The 15,622-nt window shown below is 40.4% G+C and overlaps 1 protein-coding gene and 1 long non-coding RNA gene across 7 annotated transcripts in view; both read left to right on the top strand.

The window, feature by feature from the left end:
• The window catches only part of CFDP1 (craniofacial development protein 1), a 135,913-nt gene that overhangs the window by 71,918 nt on the left and 48,373 nt on the right, over positions 1–15,622 (top strand). The gene's annotated exons all lie outside the window — the stretch shown is intronic.
• The window catches only part of LOC117202607 (uncharacterized), a 32,647-nt gene continuing 27,156 nt past the window's right edge, over positions 10,132–15,622 (top strand). The window contains exons 1-2 of the long non-coding RNA XR_004485071.2: positions 10,132–11,770; positions 14,129–14,158. This is a non-coding gene — a long non-coding RNA (uncharacterized LOC117202607). The remainder of the gene's footprint in view (positions 11,771–14,128; positions 14,159–15,622) is intronic.

Here is a 15,622-nt window from a genome sequence, read left to right on the forward strand (position 1 = left end):
AAAATTTTTAAGAAAGAGTCTTTGGGGGGAAAAATTAAATGCACGGACTAACTAAAACTTCAACGCTTCATTCACTACACAGCATATCAGCCTCTGCAGACCTTTGCTATTTTGGAGCCAGTGGTGTGAATGATTCCCTGTTAATAAGAATCTGGCTTTTTTTTTTTCCCTATTGGAGAAAAGGAGCTTGTATGCATGTTACCCTACCTCAGCAGTTCTCAAGCTTTATGTTCTCAGGACCTCTTAGCACTCTTCAAAATTATTGAGTGCTAGTGGGGGGCGGGGGATGAATCGGGAGATTGGAATTGACATATAAACACTGATGATACTATGTGTAAAATAGATAACTAATGAGAACCTGCTGTATAACATAGGGAACTCTACTCAATGCTGTGTGATGACCTAAATGGGAAGGAAATCCAAAAAAGAGGGGATATATGTATACATATAGCTGATTCATTTTGCTGTGCAGTAGAAACTAACACAGCATTGTAAAGCAAAAAAAAAAAAAAAATTTACTGAGTTGGTTATAACTGCCATTTGTAGTATAAAAGGTTAAAACTGAGAACAATTTTAAATACTTATTAATTCATTTTCAAATAACAATAATGAACTCTGATACATGTTAACATAATATAAACAAGTAACTACATACTACTACTAAAAATTGTTTTTATTGTGGTAAAAGACATAATATATAACATACTATTTTAACCTTATTTAACTGTACAGTTAAGTGGCACTAAGTACATTCACATTGTTAGGCAGCTCTCACCATCATCCATCTCCTGAATTTTTCACCTTCCTATACTGAAACTCTGTCCCCGTTAAACACTAGCTCCCCGTTCCCCTCCCCAGGGGGCACCTACCAATATACTTTCTGACTCTGAATTTGACTATTCTAGGTACCTTGTATAAGTGGAATCAAACAGTATTTGTCTGCACCTAATGTATATGGGAATGCGTTTTTAAGGTTAACTTAATATATGTCTTGCAAACAGATTGTATCTTCTTTTTTTTCCCCCTGTGGTATACAGTAGGCCCTCACCAGCCATCTACTTTGTACACAGTAGTGTACGTACATCAATCCCAATCTCCCAGTCCATCCCACCCACCCCCCTCCTTGGTGTTCATACGTTTGTTCTCTACATCTGTGTCTCTATTTCTGCTTTGCAAATAGGTTTGTCTGTACCATTTTTTAAAATTACACATATGTGTTAATATACGATATTTCTTTTTCTCTTTCTGACTTATTTTGCTCTGTATGACAGTCTCTCAGTTCATCCACGTCTCTGCAAACGGCACAATTTCGTTCCTTTTTATGGCTTAGTAATATTCCATTGTACATATGTACCACATCTTCTTTATCCATTCCTCTGTTGATGGGTGTTTAGGTTGCTTAATAAGTATATTTACCAACAGATTAGAGTCATGGTGTGATTTTCTCTCTTTAATGTCTGGTTTAATAGAAGATAGCTGGATTCTCAGGTCTGCTGCTCCGTTCAGTCTTTTTTTTTTTGGCTGTGTTTGGTCTTCATTGCTGCCTGCAGGCTTTCTCTAGTTGCAGCGAGTGGGGGCTACTCTTCGTTGCAGTGTGCTGGCTTCTCATTGCAGTGGCTTCTCTTGTTGCAGAGCACGGGCTCTAGGCATGCAGGCTTCAGTCGTTGTGGCACGTGGGCTCAGTAGTTGTGGCTCACGGGCTCTAGAGCGCAGGCTCAGTAGTTGTGGCGCATGGGCTTCATTGCTCTGTGGCATGTGGGATCTTCCCGGACCAGGGCTCAAACCCATGTCCCCTGTATTGGCAGGCGGATTCTAAACCACTGTCCCACCAGGGAAGCCCTGTTCAGTCTGTTTTAATATGTTATTTTGGTTGAATGATATGAAGAAAAGCCAGCCTCATACAGATACGTAGTTGGCAAAGGAAGGCGTATTTTAATAGCTGTTTAGATAATTTTGGATATCATTTTGTGGTACTACAGCAAAAAATGATGGTAGTTTCTTTTCTTTAAGAAAGTTTATTACAACTTTTTTTTGTTATAGCAAAACTGAAGAGTCTAAATACCAATCAATATGTGACTAATGAAATATAGTATATCTACACAATAGAATATAATGCAGCTATTAAACACTGAGATCAGTATGTACTTATGGGGAAAGCCTCTGAAGTACATCATTTAAAAAAATACAGGAGACTAGAAGTAGCAGTTTAATGAGAGGTTAAGCCAGCAGGAGCCTAGCTTCTTGGCTTCAAAGTCCCAATCTGCTACTTCCTAATTATAGAATACTGAGAAGTGTCTTAATTTCTCTGTGCCTCTCCTACTATGCTTTGGATGAACTCTCTAGCTGAGCCTTATTTTTCTGAGATCTTTAACTCTAAATAATGGTCTCAATTCAGTCATTTAAAATGTCCAGAACTCCCACATTCCCAGTACCTACAACAAAAGGAAGAGGGAGAGAAGGTTCTTTTGCCTTCGGTAACTAGGACATCATTGGCGACCTCCACCAGGTGGTTTCATAGGAGGAGTAAGACAGCCCAAATGGCAGTGGGAGAAGGAAGGAGTGAGGGCTGTGGAAGGGGTAGAGCAAGTGAGGTCAGACTTTTGGAGCAGCTACAGAGGGAAAAGCTAAAATAGAGGAAAGAGGTGTATTTAAACAAGTGACGTTGCTGAGGAGGTGGGAAAAGATGGATGGAATTCTCAGCTCAGGGGCGTGCATTAGTTTTGGAATAGAAGCTACGAGAATACACACTTAGAGCCTCCACGTAGGGAAGTGACCTGGAAGTTAAAAGCGTTCCTGCTTGATAGCTCCTATTTACTCCCTACAGGAAAGAGGAGGTGATGTTAGGGACTCAAAGAGTGTGGTGGTGGTTGGGATGGTCTCTGGGAAATGGGAAAGGGGAGCTTCCTAGACAGTCACTCCCTAGGGTTTCTGAGCGCCTTTAAGAGCAAGCAGGTCTGAGTTTGGAAATGATAGGTTTGTGGGATCTGTGTAGCTCTGTGATTTTCCCTGGAAGCCTTAGAAGCAGGGTTGTAGGCATAGAGCATGCCTTCAGGGACATGCTGCAGGCTGTCTCAGAGGAACTCCAACACCAAAAGGGCCAAAGACAACATCAGCCCTTCCTCCTTATTTTGCTGCAGGCATGCTTCATTAGGCAGCGCAATCCATCAAATAAAGAGAATATTTTATATAACTCCCCTCTTGAAAAAGCAGCACCTTGATTTCCCTGTTTAAAAACGTAATACTAAACATCGACTAGCTTAACAAAACACAGCCACTGTGGGTGGCTTTATGCATTAGCACCTAATTCATCAGCACACCAAATTCAAACACTTGAGTGTCTTTATTTAATACATGAAGTTCTCCAGTGGTAGTTTCTTATTTTTTTCCTAAGGTTGATTTGTTTGTTTTGTTTTCTTAATTTATTTTTTTGGCTGCGCTCGGTCTTCATTGCTGAGCGCAGGCTTTCTCTAGTTGCAGCGAGCAGGGGCTACTCATCGTTGAGGTGCACAAGCATCTCATTGTGGTGACTTCTCTTGTGGAGCATGGGCTCTAGGCGCACGGGCTTCAGTAGTTGCAGCATGCGGGCTCTAGAGTGCGGGCTCAGTAGTTGTGGCGCACGGTCTTAGTTGCTCCGCAGCATGTGGGATCTTCCCAGACCAGGGCTCAAACCCATGTCCCCTGCATTGGCAGGTAGACTCTTTTTTTTTTTTTTTAATTTATTTTCGACCGCGTTGGGTCTTCGTTGCTGTGTGCAGGCTTTCTCTAGTTGCAGTGAGTGGGGGCTACTCTTCATTGCAGTGCATGGGATTCTCATTGCGGTGGCTTCTCTTGTTGCGGAGCACAGGCTCCAGGCACATGGGCTTCAGTAGTTGTGGCACGCGGGCTCAGTAGTTGTGGCACGCGGGCTCTAGAGCACAGGCTCAGTAGTTTTGGCGCACGGGTTTAGTTGCTCCATGGCACGTAGGATCTTCCCAGACCAGGGCTCAAACCCATGTCCCCTGCATTGGCAGGCAGATTCTTAACCACTGTACCACCAGAGAAGTCCTGGCGGGCGGATTTTTAACCACTGGACCACCAGGGAAGTCCCTCCAATGGTAGTATCTTAAAGTTTAATTGCAATGTGGAATCTGAAAACTGATCAGATTTTGTACTGTTACATTAAAATCTTTGGTCTTGCATTTTGAATGAATTTTTTTTTTTTACCAATATGCATGATTTGTAACACCATGCATTAGTTATTTGGAAAATACTAGTTCACTGGTTTATACAGTTCTAATGTTGACTGATTTCATTAACAAGTTATATTCATTAGTATCACCACCAATCTCATCAGAAAGCCTTTAAGTACCGGGAAGCTGTCCAGCTAACAGTGGTAGATACAAGTTTTCCAGAATTTTAAAGCTCAGAATTATCATTGGCAGCAAATACTGTCAGTTGTTCTCCTTCAAATGACAGACTTCTTTCATTTCTCAGAAATGAGAAGATGTCTGCCAAGTACCCAAGTATGAATAACCATAGTTTATCTGGGAAAGCAGATTTAGCTTGCAACTCAGTTGCACAAATGCTTTTCCTGGAGACCACCACTCTTGGCAGGAGAGCTTTATGCTTACTTCCCATTTCATAAAATAGAATATGAAAAGATATCTATTTAAGAATTAAGATTTAATAAATTAACCTCATTTTTAATACAATTATATTTCATTACAAATACAATTATAAATATGGTATATAGAATATTTACTTCACTTAATTTTTATTTATTTATTTATTTTTGGCTGCGTTGGGTCTTTGTTCCTACACATGGGCTTTCTCTAGTTGCAGCAAGCAGGGGCTACTCTTTGTTGCAGTGCGTGGGCTTCTCATTGCAGTGGCTTCTCGTTGCAGAACACGGGTTCTAGACACGTGAGCTTCAGTAGTTGCAGGACATGGGCTCTGTAGTTGTGGCACGTGGGCCCTAGAGCACACGGGCTTCAGTAGTTGTGGCGCAAGGGCTCTAGGGTGCATGGGCTTCAGTAGTTGTGGCTCGCAGGCTCTAGAGTTCAGGCTCAGTGTTGTGGCACACAGGCTTAGTTGCTCCGTGGATGTGGGATCTGGACCAGGGATCGAACCTGTGTCCCCTGCATTGGCAGGCGGATTCTTAACCACTGCGCCACCAGGGAAGTCCTCACTTAATTTTTTACTGCTTTGGGTTTTTTAATAAAAGCAAGGGTCTTATTTTAGAATAATTTTATAGTGAATAACCTGAATAGTTTATTTCAGACAAGTTGCTAAAATGATAGAGTTCTCATGTATTTTTCATCCAGCTTCCCCTAATTTTAACATCTTACATGACCATGGAACGTTTGTCAAAATTAAGATATCAACAGTGGGACAGAACTCTTAACCAAACTCTAAACTTTATTCCAGTTTTCCCTTGAGTGTCCTTTTGCTATTCCAGGATCCAATCCAGACTATCCCATTGCATTTAGGCAGCAATTTTTTAAATAATACTTTCTCCTTTTCTCTGCCACATTTAAGGAAATAAATAAACGTAAGATTTATGGAAGAGTTGCAGAGATAGAACAGAGAATACCATGTACCCTCCACCCAGGTTCCCCTAATGTGAGCATCTTGCATAATGACAGTGCGTTTGTCCAAAACTAATAGACCAACAAGGCCGCCATGTTTTTATACCATCATGGAGACACCTCCCCTGTAGATATGTCTTAGATATGGGGGAACCTCCACATCTGTGAGCTTCTCACTCTCATGATTTCAAGCTTGGAGTCAGGCAGACCAGGGCTTTGTACCCCACCACAGCCATGTCCTGGAGTGTGACCGCCCTAATTTCAGCTTCCTCCTCCACAAATGGGCAAATGTAGTGCTCGTGGCAGACTCTCAGCAAACTGCTGCTTTGTTCTTAAGTGAAACTGCCTTTTTTTTTTCTTTTCCTTCCTTCCTTCCTTCCTTCCTTTCTTTTCTTCCTTTTCTTTCTTTTTGTTCTTCCTTCCTTGCTTTCTTTTTTTTGAATTTTATTTATTTTTTATACAGCAGGTTCTTATTAGTTATCTGTTTTATACATATTAGTGTATATATGTTGATCCCAATCTCCCAATTCATCCCACCACCACTACCCCCCTCCCGCCGTTTTCCCCCCTTGGTGTCTATACGATTGTTCTCTACATCAGTGTCTCAGTTTCTGCCCTGCAAACCGGTTTATCTGTACCATTTTTCTAGGTTCCACATATATACGTTAATATACGATATTTGTTTTTCTCTTTCTGACTTACTTCACTCTGTATGACAGTCTCTTCTTTATCCATTCATCTCTTGATGGGCATTTAGGTTGCTTCCATGACCTGGCTATTGTAAATAGTGCTGCAATGAACATTGTGGTACATGACTCTTTGAATTATGGTTTTCTCAAGGGTATATGCCCAGTAGTGGGATTGCTGGGTCATATGATAGTTCTATTTTTAGTTTTTTAAGGAAACTCCATACTGTTCTTCATAGTGGCTGTATCAATTTACATTCCCACCAACAGTGCAAGAGGGTTCCCTTTTCGCCACACCCTCTCCAGCATTTGTTGTTTGTAGATATTCTGATGATGCCCATTCTAACTGGTGTGAGGTGATATACCTCATTGTAGTTTTGATTAGCATTTCTCTAATAATTAGTGATGTTCAGCAGCTTTTCATGTGCTTCTTGGCCATCTGTATGTCTTTTTTGGAGAAATGTCTATTTAGGTCTTCTGCCCATTTTTGGATTGGGTTTTTTTTTTTTTTGCGGTATGCGGGCCTCTCACTGTTGTGGCCTCTCCCACTGCAGAGCACAGGCTCCGGACGTGGATGCGCACGCTCAGCGGCCATGCCTCATGGGCCCAGCCGCTCTGCGGCATGTGGGATCTTCCCAGACCGGGCCACGAACCCGTGTCCCCTGTATCAGCAGGCGGACTCTCAACCACTGCGCCACCAGGGAAGCCCTGTTTGTTTTTTTAATATTGAGCTGCATGAGCTGTTTATATATTTTGGAGGTTAATCCTTTGTCCGTTGATTCATTTGCAAATATTTTTCCTATTCTGAGGGTTGTCTTTCTGTCTTGTTTATGGTTTCCTTTGCTGTGCAAAAGCTTTGAAGTTTCATTAGGTCCCATTTGTTTATTTTTGTTTTTATTTCCATTTCTCTAGGAGGTGGGTCAAAAAGATCTTGCAGTGATTTATGTCAAAGAGTGTTCTTCCTGTGTTTTTCTCTAAGAGTTTTACAGTGTCCGGTCTTACATTTAGGTCTCTAATCCATTTTGAGTTTATTTTTGTGTATGGTGTTAGGGCGTGTTCTAATTTCATTCTTTTACATGTAGCTGTCCAGTTTTCCCAGCACTACTTATTGAAGAGACTGTCTTTTCTCCATTGTATATCCTTGCCTCCTTTCTCATAGATTAGTTGACCATACATGTATGGGTTTATCTCTCAGTTTTCTATCCTGTTCCATTGATCTATATTTCTGTTTTTATGCCAGTCCTATATTGTCTTGATTACTGTAGCTTTGTAGTATAGTCTGAAGTCTGGGAGGCTGATTCCAACAGCTCTGTTGTTTTCCTTCAATACTGCTTTGGCTATTCGGGGTCTTTTGTGTCTCCATACAAATTTTAAGATTTTTTGTTCTGGTTCTGTAAAAAATGCCACTGGTAATTTGATAGGGATTGCATTGAATCTGTAGATTGCTTTGGGTTATATAGTCATCTTTAGAATATTGATTCTTCCAATCCAAGAACATGTTATATCTCTCCATCTTTTTGTGTCAGCTTTGATTTCTTTCATCAGTGTCATATAGTTTTCTGAGTACACGTCTTTTACCTCCTTAGGTAGGTTTATTTCTGGGTATTTTATTCTTTTTGTTGCAATGGTGAATGGGATTGTGTCCTTAATTTCTCTTTCTTATCTTTTGTTGTTAGTGTATAGGAATGCAAGAGATTTCTGTGCATTAATTTTGTATCCTGCAACTTTACCAAATTCACTGATTAACTCTAGTAGTTTCCTGGTGGCATCTTTAGGATTCTCTATGTATAGTATCATGTCATCTGCAAACAGTGACAGTTTTACTTCTTTTCCAATTTGGATTCCTTTTATTTCTTTTTCTTCTCTGATTGCCATGGCTACGACTTACAAAACTATGTTGAATAATAATGGCAAGAGTAGACATCCTTGTTTTGTTCCTGATCTTAGAAGAAATGCTTTCAGTTTTTCACCATTGAGAATGATGTTTGCTGTGGGTTTGTCGTATATGGCCTTTATTATGTTCAGGTAGGTTCCCTCTATTACCACTTTCTGGAGAGTTTTTATCATAAATGGGTGTTGAATTTTGTCAGAAGCTTTTTCTGCATCTATTGAGATGATCCTGTGGTTTTCTTCTTCAATTTGTTAATATGGTGTATCACATTGATTGATTTGCATATATTGAAGAAACCTTGCATCCTTGGGATAGATCCCACTTGATCATGGTGTATGATCCTTTTAATGTGTTGTTTGATTCTGTATGCTAGTGTTTTGTTGAGCATTTTTGTATCTATATTCATCAGTGATATTGGTCTGTAATTTTCTTTTTTTGTTGTATCTTTGTCTTGTTTTGGTATCAGGGTGATGGTGGCCTTGTAATATGAGTTTGGGAGTATTCCGTCCTCTGCAATTTTTTGCAAGAGTTTGAGAAGGATGGGTGTTAGCTCTTCTCTAAATGTTTGATAGAATTCACCTGTGAAGCCATCTGGTCCTGGACTTTTGTTTGTTGGAAGATTTTTTTTTTTTTTTGCACTAAGTGGGCCTCTCATTGTTGTGGCCTCTCCCGCTGTGGAGCACAGGCTCCGGATGCACAGCCTCAGTGGCCAGGGCTCATGGGCCCAGCCGCTCTGTGGCATGTGGGATCCTCCTGGACCGGGGCACGAACCCGTGTCCCCTGCATCGGCAGGCGGACTCTGAACCACTGCGCCACCAGGGAAGCCCTGTTGGAAGATTTTTAATCACAGTTTCAATTTCATTACTTGTGATTGGTCTGTTCATATTTTCTATTTCTTCCTGGTTCAGTCTTGGAAGGTTATACCTGTCTAAGAATTTGTATGTTTCTTCCAGGTTGTCCATTTTAGTGGCATAGAGTTGCTTGTAGTAGTCTCTTAACGATGCTTTGTATTTCTGCGGTGTCTGTTGTAACTTCTCCTTTTTCATTTCTAATTTTATCGATTTGAGTCCTCTCACTCTTTTTCTTGGTGAGTCTGGATAAAGGTTTATCAATTTTGTTTATCTTCTCAAAGAACCAGCTTTTAGTTTTATTGATCTTTGCTGTTATTTCCTTTGTTCCTTTTTCATTTATTTCTGCTCTGATCTTTATGATTTCTTTCCTTCTGCTAACTTTGGGTTTTGTTTGTTCTTCTTTCTCTAGTTCCTTTAGGTGTAAGGTTAGATTGTTTATTTGAGATTTTTCTTGTTTCTTGAGGTAGGCTTGTATAGCTATAAACTTCCCTCTTAGAACTGCTTTTGCACATCCCATAGGTTTGGGATCGTCATGTTTTCATTGTCATTTGTCTCTAGGTTTTTTTTATTTCCTCTTTGATTTCTTCAGTGATCTCTTGATTATTTAGTAATGTATTGTTTAGCCTCATGTGTTTGCGTTTTTTACGTTTTTTTCCCTGTAATTGATTTCTAATCTCATAGTGTTGTGGTCGGAAAAGATGCTTGATATGATTTCAGTTTTCTTAAATTTACTGATGCTTGATTTGTGACCCAAGATGTAATGTATCCTGGAGAATGTTCTGTGTGCAGCTGAGAAAGTGTAATTTGCTGTTTTTGGATGGAATGTCCTATAAATATCAATTAAATCTTATCTGGTCTATTGTGTCATTTAAAGCTTGTGTTTCCTTATTAATTTTCTGTCTGGATGATCTGTCCATTGGTGTAAGTGAGGTGTTAAAATCCCCCACTATTACTGTGTTACTGTCAATTTCCTGTTTTATAGTTGTTAGCAGTTGTTGTATGTATTACTGAGGTGCTCCCGTGTTGGGTGCATATAAATTTAAAATTGTTATATCTTCTTTTTGGATTGATTCCTTGATCATTATGTAGTGTCTTTCCTTGTCTCTTGTAACATTCTTTATTTTAAAGAATAAAATAATTCTATTTTATTTCTATTTCATCTGATATCAGTATTGCTACTCCAGCTTTCTTTTGATTTCCGTTTGCATGGAATATCTTTTTCCATCCCGTCACTTTCAGTCTGTATGTGTCCCTAGGTCTGAAGTGGGTCTCTTGTAGACAGCATATAGATGGGTCTTGTTTTTGTATCCATTCAGGGAGCCTGTGTCTTTTGTTTGGAGCATTTAATCCATTCACATTGAAGGTAATTATCAATGTGTATGTTCCTATTGCCATTTTCTTAATTGTTATGGGTTTGTTTTTGTAGGCCCTTTTCTTCTCTTGTGTTTCCCACTTAGAGAAGTTCCTTTAGCATTTGTTGTAGAGCTGGTTTGGTGATGGTGAATTCTCTTAGCTTTTGCTTGTCTATAAAGCTTTTGATTTCTCCATTGAATCTGAATGAGATCCTTGCCGGGTAGAGTAATCTTGGTTGTAGTTTCTTCCCTTTCATCATTTTAAGTATATCATGCCACTCCCTTCTGGCCTGTAGAGTTTCTGCTGAGAAATCAGCTGTTAACCTTCTGGGAGTTCCCTTGTATGTTATTTGTCATTTTTCCCTTGTTGCTTTCAATAATTTTTCTTTGTCTTTAATTTTTGCCAGTTTGATTTCTTTGTGTCTCAGTGTGTTTCTCCTTGGGTTTATCCTGTATGGGCCTCTCTGTGCTTCTTGTACTTGGGTGGCTATTTCCTTTCCCATGTTAGGGGAGTTTTTGCCTATAATCTTTTCAGATATTTTCTCAGGTCCTTTCTCTCTCTTTTCTCCTTCTGGGACCCCTATAATGTGAATGTTGTTGCATTTAATGTTGTCCCAGAGGTCTCTTAGGCTGTCTTCATTTCTTTTCATTCTTTTTTCTTTATTCTGTTCCGCAGCAGTGAATTCCACCATTCTGTCTTCCAGGTCACTTATCCATTCTTCTGCCTCAGTTATTCTGCTATTGATTCCTTCTAGTGTAATTTTCATTTCAGGTATTGTATTGTTCATCTCTGTTTGTTTGTTCTTTAATTCTTCTAGATCTTTGTTAAACATTTCTTGCATCTTCTCGATCTTTGCCTCCATTCTTTTTCCGAGGTCCTGGATCATCTTCACTATCATTATTCTGAATTCTTTTTCTGGAAGGTTGCCTATCTCCACTTCATTTAGTTGTTTTTCTGGGGTTTTATCTTGTTCCTTCATCTGGTACATAGCCCTCTGCCTTTTCATCTTGTCTGTCTTTCTGTGAATGTGGTTTTTGTTCCACAGGCTGCAGGATTGTAGTTCTTTTTGCTTCTGCTGTCTGCCCTCTGGTGGATGAGGCTATCTAAGAGGCTTGTGCAAGCTTCCTGATGGGAGGGACTGGTGGTGGGTAGAGTTGGCTGTTGCTCTGGTGGGCAGAGCTCAGTAAAACTTTATCCACTTGTCTGCTGATGGGTGGGGCTGGGTTACCTCCCTGTTGGTTGTTTGGCCTGAGGCGACCCAACACTGGACCCAACCGGCTCTTTGGTGGAACCAATGCGGACTCTAGGAGGGCTCACGCCAAGGAGTACTTCCCAGAACTTCTGCTGCCAGCCAGTGTCCTTGTACCCACGGTGAGCTGCAGCCACCCCCTACCTCTGCAGGAGACCCTCCAGCACTAGCAGGTAGGTCTGGTTCAGTCTCCTGTGGGGTCACTGCTCCTTTCCCTGGGTCCCGATCCCTCCAAGAGTGGAGTCTGTTTCCCCCAGTCCTCTCGAAGTCCTGCAATCAAATCCCGCTAGCCTTCAAAGTCTGATTCTCTAGGAATTCCTCCTCCCATTGCCTGACCCCCAGGCTGGGAAGCCTGACATGGGGCCCAGAACCTTCACTCCAGTGGGTGGACTTCTGTGGTAAAAGTGTTCTCCAGTTTGTGAGTCACCCACCCAGTGGTCATGGGATTTGATTTTATTGTGATTGCGCCCCCTGTACTGTCTCATTGCGGCTTCTCCTTTGTCTTTGGATGTGGGGTATCATTTTTGGTGAGTTCCATTGTCTTCCTGTTGATGATTGTTCAGCAGTTAGTTGTGATTCCGGTTCTCTTGCAACAGGGCGTGAGCACACATCCTTCTACTCCACCATCTTGAACCAGTCAGTGTCAATATTCCCTTTCCTTCCTTCCTTCCATCCATCCATCCTTCCTGCCTCCCTCCCTCCCTTCCTCCCTTTCTTTCTCACTCTCTCTCTCTTTCTCTCTTTCCCTTTTAACTGCCTGGCAGTGAAGAATATTTTTGGCAAAGTGTTGTGCTAGGGATACAGAGAAGGAAGAAAAGGGTATCTGTCCTCAAAGGACTGAAATCCTAGTGGGGAAAGAGAAGTGCCCCTACAACTAACTCTGTAACAAGTTTTTCTTAGTTGTTAATCTGGAGCAGTCATCTCTAGCCCAGTTAAAGAGTGACTTGGCTTGTGTACACCCCTATCTGCTCTTTCTTCACAGGTCACCACAGTTCACAGCAGAGCTTCCCCATATTACTCCTCCGTAGGACTGCCTCTTAAAGGCAATAGTTTACTGTTTCTTTGTGGGCCAGTATGCCTTTCCCCAGCTCTAGTAGACATTCTGCCACCCCTCAGGTAGTGGAAGCAGTAACGGCTTTATATCCTGTGTTCCTTCAGCAAGCCTCAGGAGAGGGTGGTAATGATAGTTATCGTTTGGTGAACCCCCACCATGGCTGCTTCATGTATATCGTCTCTAATCCTAGGGAATTGTTTTATTTTACAGATAAAGAAACAGGTTTAGATAGGTTTGTTCATTTGCCCAAAGTAATAAGAGGCAGAAACCAGATTCCCACCCAGGTTTATCTGAGTCCAAAGTCTGAGCTCCTTCCACTCTATCATGATGCTTTTCCAAGGAGATGGAAGTGAAGAAGGAAAGATAAACAAGGGTGGCAAATAGGTTTCCTGACACCTAATAATACTAATCTGGTTATCATATTGCCATGAAGCTCTGTGGAGATTCAGAAGGAAAGAAGGAAAGAAGTGATTGATTACTGATGTCTGCTGTGGTTGCAGGAGGAGGGACCATGGACATGTTGTGAGGTGCCTGTTGTTCCCACAATAGGCAGGAATTTTCCCTTTGTATATTTGCTCTGGCAGTTTTCTAAATGGAGGCTTTCGTTCTGTCTGGACTTTAAATATTCTTTGAGAAACAGGAATTACATGAAGGCTAAGATCCACATTTAACTCTTATACAGTTGGCTCTCCGTATCCACAGGTTCGAAAATATGCAGAAAAAAGATTCCAGAAAGTTCCAATAAACAAAACTTGAATTTGCTTAGGGCCAGCAACTATTTACATAGCATTTACATTGTATTAGGTATTAAGTAATCTAGAGATGATTTAAAGTATTCAGGAGGATGTGTATAGGTTATATACATATACTCTGCCATTTTATATAAAGGACTTGATCATCCACGGATTTTGGTATCCAAAGAAGGTCCTGGAACCATTCCCTTATACTGAAGGACAACTGTATATTTAAACAGTTAACGTTTTATATTACTTCATTGGAGACATGATTGGTATAATTAAGATTCTTTAGAGTGGGTTTTTATGGTAGTTTCTGTGGAAATTCTTCTTTTAGACATAAAAATTAGTTATAGTAGAGGGTATAAGCATTCTACTTCAATTAAAATAGTCTCTTCTGTTCCCAGAAAGAGGCATAGGACAGAGATTCAGTAAAATGATAAAAATCTTCAAAACTGAAAAAAGAAAGAAAGAAAGGTTTAAGAACTTTGTTGGTAAGGAATTTTTAAATTATTATCTCTCTAATAGCATGGTCCATTTTTTTTCTTTTTTTAGCCCAGCTTCAATAATTAACCATTAGTACCCAGTCTTACTTCGTCTGTACCCCTGTCTAGGCTTATCATATTATTTTGAAGCATATCTCAGATATGTGAGTTTACTCATAAATATTATTTTATGTATATCTCTAAAATAAAAATATTTACCGATAAATATTTCAATATGTTTCTCTTCTTTTTAAACAGAATCATAATACCATGTCACACCTGAAAAAAGTAAGTGTTTTCATAATATTACCAAATATTCGATCATTGTTTAAATATCCAGTTTGTCTCATATGTTCTAGTTTGTTTGAATCAGGATTCAGTAAGGTTCAGGCATGATAATTGGTTGATATATCTCTTAGTCCCTTTTATTTTATTTTATTTTTAAAATAAATTTATTTATTTGTTTTTAATTTGTGGCTGCGTTGGGTCTTCATTGCTGTGTGTGGGCTTTCTCTAGTTGCGGCAAGCGGGGGCTGCTTTTTGTTACGGTGCACGGGCTTCTCATTGTGGTGGCTTCTCTTGTTGTGGAGCACAGGCTCTAGGCGTGTGGGCTTCAGTAGTTGTGGCACACGGGCTCAGTAGTTACAGCATGCGGGCTCTAGAGCGCAGACTCAGTAGTTATGGCGCACAGGCTTAGTGGCTCCACGGCATGTGGGATCTTCCCGGACCAGGGCTCAAACCCATGTCCCCTGCATTGGCAGGCAGATTCTTAACCACTGCTCTTCTTAGTCCCTTTTAATCTTTAGGTCTCCATTCCATCTATTTTTCTTATGTTTTTGTTGAAGAAACTAGTTTGTCCTGTAGAGTTTCCCACATCCTGTTTTATATTCAAAACTGTATCAGAGTGATGTTGTATTAGGAGACACATAATGTCTGGCTTTCTCTTTTTATGGTGTTATGATCCTAGATCCTAGATCCATCCACGATTGCAAACTGGAGACTGTTTTAGTCCATTCAGGCTGCTGTGACAGATTACTATACACTGGGTGGCTTATAAACATTTCTGGAGGCTGGGAATCCTAAGACGAAGACTCGGGCAGGTTCAATATCTGGTGAGAACCCGCTTCCTGGCTCATGGACAGATGTCTTCTCACTGTCCTCTCACAATGGAAGAGGTAAGGGAGTTCCCTAGGGCCTCCTTTTTTAAGTATACTAATAATCCCATTTGTGAGGGCTTCACCCTCATGACCTAATCATCTCCCAAAAGCCCCACCTCCAAATACCAACACACTGGGATTGTTTCAGTGTGCATTGGAGAGAGCAGGGAGACAAAGTCAACCTATAGCAGTGACGGTGTCATTCTCTCTTCATTTATTAGCTGTAATACTCATATACATATCAACTCTTCCTCATCTGTTTGGTCCCAATTCATATAGGAAAGACAGGATAAATGCTTGTTTCTTTTTTATGTACCCATTTTCAGTATGAGTTGATTCACTAACATCCTCCAGTTAAATACAAATTAGTATTTTTTATTGTGAACTCATGAATTTAAACATTTGATATTATTTCAAATCAATCAAGGGTATTAGAGTCATTACCCTTATTGATTCCCACATTGTTTCATCTGGTCAGTGAGTACTTCTTCAAGTAAGGTCACAAGTCCTTTTGACAATAACCCTAATACTCTTTGATAGCTTCCGGGTTATCTGGTATGACAAAATATCCCAGGCTCATTTTGTACATTTGCCA

The sequence above is a fragment of the Orcinus orca genome, chromosome 20, assembly GCF_937001465.1.
Source record: "Orcinus orca chromosome 20, mOrcOrc1.1, whole genome shotgun sequence".
Classification (NCBI taxonomy): Eukaryota; Metazoa; Chordata; class Mammalia; order Artiodactyla; family Delphinidae; genus Orcinus; species Orcinus orca.